Raw genomic sequence first — 11,244 nt, 5'->3', positions numbered from 1 at the left:
CCAGAGGCTGTTCGGAGTAGGAAGGGGGAGGCCACGAAGGAAGAGTGGGTGGAGACCAAGGAGCTGTGGGACTGGCTTGCTTAAAGGGAGGGCCTGAATCAGGGATAAGAGGTCAATATCCCATTTATTCCTGCCTCCTGGCAGAAGGAGGGCCCTTCTCTGGGCTTCAGCTTTTCTCCTAGGAACCACTGTATGGAGATTAAAAGTGTAGGCTTTGGATGCACACAATTCTCTAGCTCTGCGACTATCTGTAGCCTGCAACATCCTCTGCTGCTGAGGATCAGTGAGTTAGCCCAAGTCCTGTGAATGTTAGTGAGGGATGTGTGGAGCCTGATGAGGTCCACAAGCCATTCATCATCCAGGGATGCTTCTCCTGCTGGGTATAGGAAGCCAGAAGGCTGAGTGTCAACTTTGGGTCAACAGGAAGCAGAAAGGAAGCCACTTGAGGTCATACGGGTCAGCCCCTTATCTCCCCGGTCAACAATGTCGGTGGATGGCAGTCCCTTTGCCCTATCATCTGCCCTGTCGCAAAGCTCGGGTCATTCCTGCCTGCCTGGGAACTTGTTTGGTGACCAGAATGTGCACAGTCTTCCATTCTCTCGTTACTGGTTCTAAATCCTCTGTCCCCCTCCCTAGTCACCAAGGATTCAGGGTGTCCCTAGCATCTCTGTTGTATGCAAGCGGACTGGGCTCCCCAAAGCCCAAGCTCTGTGGCCAGGGTCCTCAGGGGTCCTTCAACCCATTCCTCAAAGCTCCTTCTGGAGAGTGCTCAGCCCCCTAACCTCAGACTGGCTCCCAGCTCTGCAGTAGCTCCACTCTGTAAAGTTGGTCAAGGCCCTTCCTCGAGCCCACCGTGTCCTCTCTGAAGATCCCACAGCAGAAGCAAACTCCAGGGACATTCCCCTGCTCTAATCCCAGTCACAGCTGCTTTCTCTGACATCTTTACTGAAAAGCCGCAGCAGCGGCTCAAAGGGTTGCACATCACCTTTGGCCAAGCTGGTTTCGAGGGAGGCTAGTCTCCAGAGGCTTCCTGGCCCTCCGGAAAAGTCACTTGAACTTTTAATGAGGCTTGTATAGAGAACTCCTCCTGCAGACTCCTGGGGCTCTGGAGCCAGCTGCCTTCCCTAGAGGCACATTGAAGAAAAAGTCCTATGGGAGCTGGCGGAGAGCAGAGGAGAGAGAAGGGAGGAGGGAGAGGAAAGGGGCATGAAGAAGAGAGCGTTAAACGGATAACTTTACAGGACTTTTACTACAGGGAGATGCCCACCCCACACAAGCTGGAGACTACCGTGCAATGTGCAGCTCTGAAGACTTTCAGTCATTCCTAAGGGTCCCTGGACTCACCCCACATTAGGGAAACTGAGGCCAAAGAAGGGAAGCAACTTGCCTGAGTCTCTCACCTGTGTGGGTTAGTGTGCACCACAAGCAACCTTCAGACATTTGGTTGGGGTGAGAAGAGCTGCCCAGGGCTGAGGAGGCTGCCTGCTTGTGGGGCCTTCCAGAGACAGTGGAAGATGATGCACAAAGGGGGTGGGGGGCGAGCTTGAGGGCCAGAGATGAAGAGATGCCCATCTGCACTCAGTGCACGCTTATTTTATGAGGTGCCAATTTTCTCCCCATTTGGATAAAATATAGGACCTTGAAGTGGCCATCGTATCAGCAGCTTTGGAAACTTAGAGGTGACAGGCTGCCATCTCCAGAGCTTCAGAAGTAACCATTTAAGTCCCCTGTGGGAAACTGTCTTTCTACTTTTAATCCTGTGACTGCTTCCCTGATTATTTTGAATGGCCTGACTTGACACAGGTTCTGTTAGATTGATGACCTGAGAGGGACTGGCTCTGATGAAGTAGGGCCACCCTCAGGAAAGCTGTCCTGTGGCCCTGTCATTGAATAGCCCCCTTCCGTTGAGTCTTTATTCTGCAGCCTTCTTAGTCAGGACTGTCAGATCACCAGCTGATGGGCAAGTCCTTGAAAAGTCTTCCTAACTCACTTCAATCCTGTGCTTTCCTGGATGCCTCACCTCAGCAAGTGTCTTTGTATGCACACAGACACATTTAAAGTAATGTCCCCCTGTGGGGACTCATGCGCCTCATGTTTGTGTCCGCGAGTATGTGCATGAATGCACATGCATGTACACACACACACACACACATCCACATGTTCATACATTGTCCACACAAGGCTATGTGAGTGGTTTCTTGGTTGACCAGCAAAAACAACCACATTGTTTTCACTAATTGGTGGCACCACCTAGTGGTGGCAGTCAAAAAATCATTTTTGTATCCTGACCCATCAAAAATTTCTATTATCCTGACTTTGGTTTGTAGACCATATTTAACAGCCACGCACTTAACTAACACATCATTCCAAATTATCAATAACATGGCCAAAGAATTAAAAATGGGAAAATACCATTCCAGGACACAAAGGCAGGGCCAATGAGGTCTTAATAGCACCACAACGATAATAATGTTTTTTAAAGTGACATAGGGGGGAAAATGACCATTTCATTTAAAAACTAAACACAGTCTGGCAAACAATCCGACAATTTACCTAAATGAGCTGGAATGTGCCTGCCCCAAGCCCTGCATCTTACACGCTGTCAGCCTCCCATCAGTGAGCACACAAGGGAAGCGGGGTCAGGAGAGAGTGCATTGCTATTCAGGGTTAAAAAGAAATGAGCTGTCAACTCATGAGCTGATACATACAAAGGAGACATCTTGTGCTATTTAAAAGAAGCCAATATATGAAGACCCCACATCATGTGGACCCAAGTCTATGATACTGTGGAAAATGTGAAACCCCAGAGAAGACAGAACAAAAGATGAGTGTTGCCCGGGCCCTAGGGGACAGAAGGAAGAAAAGTGGGTCATAGAAACCCTTAAGGTGGGGCATCTGCATTTAAGACTCTATGAAGGTGTACATGTGGCATAATATATTTGTTCAAATGTGTAGCATGTGCCACCAAGAGTGATCCCTAACACAGCCATGACTTTGACAGGTAGCAGTGCATCAGCATAGGCTCATTGATTTAACAAATGTTCTGCTGTCGTGGGGCAGGCTGATGGCAGAAAAGGCTGAGCATAAAAGGCTCAGGATGGTTTGGAGAATATCTGCTTCCTTTGCAATCTTCACACCACTATTCTAAGTAAAGACTGCTTTTAACAGGAGAGGGGTGAAGAATGCCCACAAACAGTAGGAAGCCTTTAGCAGTCTAAATATAGAGGAAGAAGGATTCCTTGTTTACGGGTCTCTTGGTCTCTTGGGTTTTGACAGCCATTTCGTTCTATATCCTTGGCTGGCCTTGAATTTGTGGCGATCCTTCTTCTTCAGTCTTCCAGGTGTTGGGATTACAAGTGTGAGACACACACACACATACACATACGCCACCAGCTGCCATGTCCCCTCCCCCATCCGCTGCCACCCCCAGCTTAGTTTTTAATATTCATTGTTTACTTTATGAATCAACCAAACCCTCACACCGGGGCTAACAATGCCCGCACAGAGCAGCACAGACCAACCACAGAGTCCTGACTATCAAATGTGCTCCTTCCGATCCCTGGAATATTGAGAGACAAAGATCCATGAACAAGTAACGAGTATTCTAGGAAGGCGAGGGCGGTTTGATATTTTTTTTTTGAAAAATCTACTGATGTAATTAATTCTGTAAGTAGGATAGAAAAGTGAGACCACACATTATCCTGACAGATGGCCCCCCAAAAAAGCATCTGATAAAATTAGCTATGCATTCCTGATAAGTATCACAAATGAACAAGGAAAGGAAGATTACGTGCTTTTTTAATGATCTACTTATTTTTATTTCATGTAGTTACAGGCAGTTGTGAACTACCATGTGGGTGTTGGGGAATTGAACCTGGGTCAGAGGACCCAGCGCTCTTAACCACTGAGCGACCTCTCCAGCCCCCAGGAGACTACACTCTTAATGTGATTAAAAGGAAAGATATCTTAATTCAAATACATAACATCATTATTTTTTAAATAAGCATTCCGTTAAAAGCAATAACATTGTTTACAGCCATCGTTTTTCCTCATCTTAGAACTGCTAAGTCAGAGGATATTAGAAAAGGCAGGAAGATACGTAATTGCATATCTAAGAAACATAGACGTTTCTGAAAAGCCTTTAATCCTAATAAGAACTAAGGTTTTGTTCATTTCTTTATCACACACTGGCCTTGAACTATGTAACTGAAGATGGTCTGGATCCCTTTCCTCTACCTCCTGAGTACCAGGATTTCAGGCACGTGTCATCAGACACAGCTATGCCCTGCTAGAGATCAAGCCCAGGGCCTCCTGCATCAGGTAGGTACCTTACCAATCAGGTTACTACAGCCCAAGCTCAGAACTAGATCACTTACAATTAACTAGGTAAACTAGTCACTTTCTTGCACAGCAGTAATCATTAATGTATATATGTGCTAACATGAAGACAACACTGACGTTGGTGACAAAAACTGCAACATTTTTAAAAAACAAAATAAACTTAAGGAGAGATGTGAAATGATGCAGGTGTGGAGGCAGACAGCTACAGATCCAGCAGTCGGGATGAAGAGTTAGGTCAGCCAGGAATTCAAGGTCAGCCTCAAATGTAGAGTGGATTTGAGACCAGCCCAGGCTGGGCAAAACCTGGTGTCAAGAAAATAAATAAGTAACTATGAACTTTAAAATTACGAAATAGCCAGGCAGTGGTGGGACACGCCTTTAATCCCAGCACTTGGGAGGCAGAGGCAGGTGATTTCTGAGTTCTAGGCCAGCCTGGTCTACAAAGTAAGTTCCAGGACAGCCAGGGCTATACAGAGAAACCCTGTCTCAAAAAACAAAAAACTATGAAACATTGTGTGTAGGATCCAATACTTTGTCAAGAGACATGAAATTAAAACCCAAGCAGCTGATGTGACCAATGGGAAAAGCTCAGGACCTTAAACAGGCTTCACTTCCGTAAAGGGCACTGGTCACGTGAAACTAGGAACGGCTTGCCCCAAGTATTGTTGGAATTGTTCCAGGTAACAGAGGTAACAGTTTGGAAGCTGGGGGTGCTTTTCTGCTTTGTCTCTCCAAATACATCATTGTTTCCCAAATAGCCCAGGGCGTCCATCAGGAGCGGAATTGTGCAGAATAGAAGACTTCTCCTTCACCTTCAAAACCCGACTTGGCCTAACTCAAGCCTCTCTCCTCCCCCGCTTCTAAATTCCTGTTTCTTTCCATTTCAGCCTACAGAATAAAGAACCAAGCTGAGGCCTCAGGACATTCCCCCACGATGTAGAAAGCCATCCCAAGGTAGACGGAAGCCATGATCTATTTCTGGCTCCAAGGGAGAGCGAAGTGCAAATGTGTGCCGCAGCTGCTCTGAGTTCTAAAGATAAACAGGGGGCTGCAGGCAGATGGCGGGAGAGACCAGCCAGAGCACAGATGGAACTGGGAAAGGGGATTTGGTCTACAAATACACAAAACCTGGGTCCTCTTGAAACTGCGACCTCATTTTTACATAAACGCTGCTCATTAGCTGGGAATGTTCTTGTTACAAATATAAACAGGCATAGATACACACTTAGAAAGCTACATAAACAACGTTAACAGGAATTTGTATGTGCATAGGGTTGTGTGTGTGTGTGTGTGTGTGTGTGTGTGCCTGCGGGGGATTAGTGTATAAATGTGTGTGTGACTTTGTGTGAGCGTGTGTGCATGTGAGTGTGTAAATGAGTGTGTGCATGTGTGAGTGTGTGAATATGTGTGTATGAGTATGAGTATGCAAGTGTATGTGAGTGTGAGTGTGTGAGTGTGTGTATGAGTGTGTGGGTGTGAGTATGTGTGCATGCATGTGAGTGTGTGTGTATGTGTACACATGGAGGACAGAGGACATTCCTCTGGTGTCACCTTTTATTTTTATTTTTTGAGATAGGGTCTCTGCTTGCCCTGGAGCTTGCTGAGTAGGCTGGCTGGCCAGCCCTAGGGACCCACCTGTCTCCATGTTCCAGTCATGTGGCTGGGATTACAAATTCATGCACCACACCTTTTTTTCCCCTCCTTTTTATCATGGATTCTGGGACTCAAACTGAAGTCCTTACCCTCACAAGGTGAGCTCTGTTCTCCTCTCGGCCTCCATAGCCCAAACTACCACCTTCTTCTTCTTCTTCTTCTTCTTCTTCTTCTTCTTCTTCTTCTTCTTCTTCTTCTTCTTCTTCTTCTTCTTCTTCTTCTTCTTCTTTTTGGTTTTTAGAGACAGGGTTTCTCTGTGTAGCCCTGGCTTTCCTGGAACTCACTCTGTAGACCAGGCTGGCCTCGAACTCAGAAATCCACCTGCCTCTGCCTCCCGAGTGCTGGGATCAAAGGCGTGCGACACCACGCCCAGCTCAAACTACCTTCTTAAAGCTGTCTAGAATAGTACTGTGTGCCTGGGGCTGTGTACCCAGAACTCAAGAGGCTGAGGTAGGAAGATTTCAAGTTTGAAGCCAGCCTGAGCTACATATATATCATATATGAAAATATTTATGAAAATATATATGTAAATATTTATGAAATATTTATGTGTAAATATATATATTTAATAGACTAGCTGCCAGCAGGACTAGGTAGGAATGGTTTAATCCTAGAAGTTTTCGTTGTTTACCTCCCATGGGCTTATAGACCATGAACATGGGCAAATAGCAAGCTTTCCTGACCCTCAGTTTCCCTGATACATAACGGGGATTGGAGACAGCCAGAGTTTATACACTCTAAGCTTCTTTGTTCCCTCTCTTTCCAAGTGGCTCTAATTTTCTGAAGGCTTTTTAAAAAGATGACCTTGTAACTTAGGACTATACTCATTTATTCTACCAACATCTCTTGATCTAGGCCCTATGTGTGGTGCCAGCAAGAAGGCGTTGTCCTTGCTGCCCTGGGATCCCTTTCCTGGAGTCAGAAGACAGAAATATCAGATATTACAACACACCACATGTCAGGATCAAAGTGATCCCAAGCAAAGCACAAGAGAAATCATCTGTAAGCAATAAAGCGCTCTCCCAGCCCCAGCGACTTAAACTCTCTAAATAGGCTTCGGAATCTTCCCTCAGTCCAGCCTCAGACCAAGTCTGGAATCATCCCGAGACACACACGCACACTGAGTTCAGGCATTAGGCTGAGAGTCGGAGCTGGTCAAGTGTGTGTGTGTGTGTTTGTGTGTGTGTGTGTGTGTGTGTGTGTGTGTGTGTGTGTGTGTGTAGCCACATGTGTGTAGAGGCTACAGATTGATATGAAGGTCTTTCCCAATTACTCTCCTCCGGTTGGTTGGTTGGTTGGTTGGTTTGTTTGTTTGTTTGTTTGTTTGTTTGTTTGAGACAGGGTCTCACACTGGAACTCCGATTCTCCTAATCTGGCTAGTCAACAAACCTCAGGGGCCATCTTGTCTGCATCTCCCCTGAGCTGGGATGACAGACACAGACCACCACAACCTGGCTTTTATGTGGGTACTTGAAATCCAAAATCAGGTCTCCATGTTTTCCATCTCCCCAGGCACCAAAGACATCTTCTAAATAAAACAGACAATAGATGGCTCACACTGACTGCTCTCCCAGGGGTCCTGAGTTCAATTCCCAGCAACCACATGGTGGCTCACAACCATCTGTAATGGGATCTGATGCCCTCTTCTGGTGTGTTTGAAGACAGATACAGTGTACTCATATAAATAAAATAAATAATAAATATCTTAAAAGACAATAATAAAATAATATGAATAGATGGGTCAATGTTGGATAAACAGATTGATATATGATAAGACAGACTTACTAAAGGGTTAGTGACTGTACAGACTCGGGGTCGAGTGTCTGACCATCGTTCTGGCTGGAATATGAAGTGTCCCCATAGGCTCATGTGCTTAATGCTTGGTTCCCAGAAGGTGGCACTGTTTGGGGACGTTGTGGAATCTTTGCAGTGTAGGGCCTTGTTGGAGGAAGTAGGTCACTGGAGATGTGTCCTTAGATGTTATATCTTTCCCTGGCCTTTCCCGTATCCCTTTCCTCTGCTTTCTGGCCACCATGTCATATGGAAACTCCCTGACACTCACTCCAGCCATCATGATCTTCTGCCCAAGGACACAGGGATAAGCAACTGTGAGCAGAAGTTCCTGGAAGGAAGCCACACATGTGCTGGGCCTTCTCTAAGACTGATTAATGGATTAGAACATCATCATTGCGCAGAACTTGGTGGGGATACAGGCTGGGGTGAGAGCTGTGTTTTGCATTGGAACGACCATTGGCTGGACCCTCTGCAATGCTCATCTCTTTCTGTCCTTGAGTTGTTTTTGTGGCTATCTTGGTCACAGCTACTGAAACCCAACCAGCACAGCTACTTATTGAAGCTTTATCTCATGTTCTTTATACATTTGAAATTTTTCAAGGAAGGAAAGAAGGAAGAAACAAAGAAACAAAGGGCAAAAATTGGAAGGAAACTAGGTAACTGTTGTGAGGTTGGTAGGTAAGTAGAACCTACTGATGTTGTCCAATATGGCAGCCGCTACCTACTTGGTTAGTGAGGAGACACAGATAGCCTGAGCTGAGATGCTGTGTGTGTTGTATGCACTCTTTATTCCAAAAACTTAGTGCAGAAAAGAATGCAAATACATCTCTACTAACTCTTCTGACCATGTCCACACATTGGCATAAATATATATATATATATATATATATATATATATATATATATATATATTCCTTCCCTCTGCCTCTCTGGTACAGCTGCCAAAAAGTTTGCAGTGTGGCTTTCATTGCATTTCCATTTGTCCCAGTTTGCCTTCTATTGCTGTGATAAAAGATCACACTCAAAAGCAACCTGGGAGCAGAGGGTTCATTTGACATACTCTTCCCTGCCACAGCCCATCACTGAAGAAGTCAGGACAGGGACTGAAGCAGAGACCATGGAGGAATTAATGCTGTTTACTGACTTGCTCCTCACGGCTTGCTCAGCCTGCCCAGGGCTGTCACACTCCACCAAGGCCTAGATGTCCCCACATAAAATATTAATCAATAAAATATCCCCTGTAGGCCAAATCTGGTGGAGGCATTTTCCCAGTTGAGGGTCACTCTTCCTTCCCAGATGACTCTAACTTGTGTCACACAGACAAAAAGTGAAATGGCACACCACTGAAGGGAACCACAACTCGTACCTGGTGCTCCAAGCCGTGTCCTATTCAGAGGGAAACAAAGATAAGTCCAGAGCAGTCACTGACGTCAGAGAGCTGACAATTCAGGACCAAGCCAAGTGGACCTTATAACAGCCGGTGATCTTTATCACGGGGACTCTCAGTGACTGCCACTCTCAGGACATCATTTGACGCCTTTGGATCTGGCCTGGGCATAGCCACTTTCCTAGGCATGTCAGGAGGATGGAGTCCACACTTAGTGCCCAAGAGCCTGAGATGGTTCAGTATCCTCCAATGGTGTGATGGGGCAGCAGAAGGGAGCAGGTCTGGTCCCTCTCCAAAGTACCACTGGTGCACCTGTTGAGAATCCTGAAGGAGGGGAAGGCCTACGTATGTATTTGTTTCCACCTCCTACTTGGGGGCCCTGAAGTCAATTCTACTGAGCAACCAGCCTTTGTTTGTTTATAGTAAGAAGAGAGACCTCCCAGGGATCCGACGCACGTTAAGTCTCCCTTGGGGGAGGAGGAACACTCAGGACAGTCAGAATACCATCAGGCAGGCTGTCTGTCCATGTGATCATGAAGATCATCAAATGTTCAATTAGCCCAGTCTAATTGACCTTCAGTCTAATTGACCTTCTGGGAGGTTGTCCCTGGAGTCCAGCATGGGATGCCACAGCTGAGCACTTTCAGGGACAGCACCCAGGGGAAATGACACATCCTTTTGGCTGAACCTCAGGGGCTGGTGCTGTGGGAGCTGGGGAGTATGATATACTTGGAGGTCCCCAAACTCATCAGATCTTAGAAAGCCTTGGCTGAAGCACGGGGCAGGGTGTGAGCCCTGTGGAGCACAGGGTGGACGCCAGCCTGTGGAAGAAGGGTCCTGAGTCTCTTCCCAGAACACCAGGGAGAAGGTGTGCCAATCCCAGCATTGCTAGGGGGACATAGGGATGGACACAGGAGGATTCTCCGAAGGCTTGTCAGCCAGCTGGCCTGGCACTCGGAGCAGAAGAACAACCTAGAAGCCCTGTCTCAAACAAGGTGGAAGGTGAAGACATCTGAGGTTATCCTTTGACCTCCACACTCATGTCATGGTGCACACTCGTGGTGCACACGCATCAGCATTCACACACACACAAATGAGAAAGCTCATGGATGTATGTGCGTGCGTGTTGCACATACCCAATCTCACCCTCACCCCCAAAATAGAAAATCAGAGTAGACTTTTATCCTTATTGTCAATTTGACACGAGCTGGAAGAGAAGCATCAATTGAGAAAATACCTCCATCAATTGATTGTAGACAATGTCTGCATGGCATTTGCTTGATTAACGATTCACATGGGAGGGCCCAGCCCATTGTGGGTGGGACCAACTCTGGGCTGGGGGTCCCTGGTTCTATAGGAAAGCAGACTGAGGAAGTCATGGGGAGCGAGCCAGTCAGCAGCACCCTGCACTGCCTCTGCACCAGCTCCTGCCTCAGGCTCCTGCCCTGACTTCTCATCATAAGCTGTAAGGCGAAAGAAGCCCTCTTCCCCGGGTGGTGTTTGGTCATGACGTCTTACCACTGCAGTAGAAAGCAGACTGGAACAGCGTGTACTCAACCGAGAGGCTGAATTGGTAAAAAGAAAAAGTGCAAGGCCAGTAGCTTTTCTGGCCAAGTTACCAAACATTTAAAGAAACAATAGCAACTCCTCATAACCTACTCAAAATATGAGGGGCAGGGACATTTACAGCCAACTCACAGGATGCATGAAGGGCTGCATAGAAGCTATCCGACAAGGGACTCACCCTTGGGACACGAGAAGAACTCACAGAAAGAGCAACACCACGGCTTTAAGATGAAGTTTGAAGAACTATTTTCTCAAAGAGAAAAATCATCAATAAGCACAGAAAAGATGCCCATGTCATTACATATGGGAAGGAAAATAAAATCCAGGAGAGACCACTTCATCCTCTATCACACAGCTAGAAGAAAGAGGAGGAAGAAGAAGAAAGAAAGAAAGAAAGAAAGAAAGAAAGAAAGAAAGAAAGAAAGAAAGAAAGAAAGGAGGGAGGGAGGGAGGAAGGGAGAGAGAGAGAGAGAGAGAGAAAGAAAGAAAGAAAGAAAGAAAGA

Source organism: Mus caroli, chromosome 4 (assembly GCF_900094665.2).
Source record: "Mus caroli chromosome 4, CAROLI_EIJ_v1.1, whole genome shotgun sequence".
NCBI lineage: Eukaryota > Metazoa > Chordata > Mammalia > Rodentia > Muridae > Mus > Mus caroli.
Note: the sequence above shows the minus strand (reverse complement) of the source record.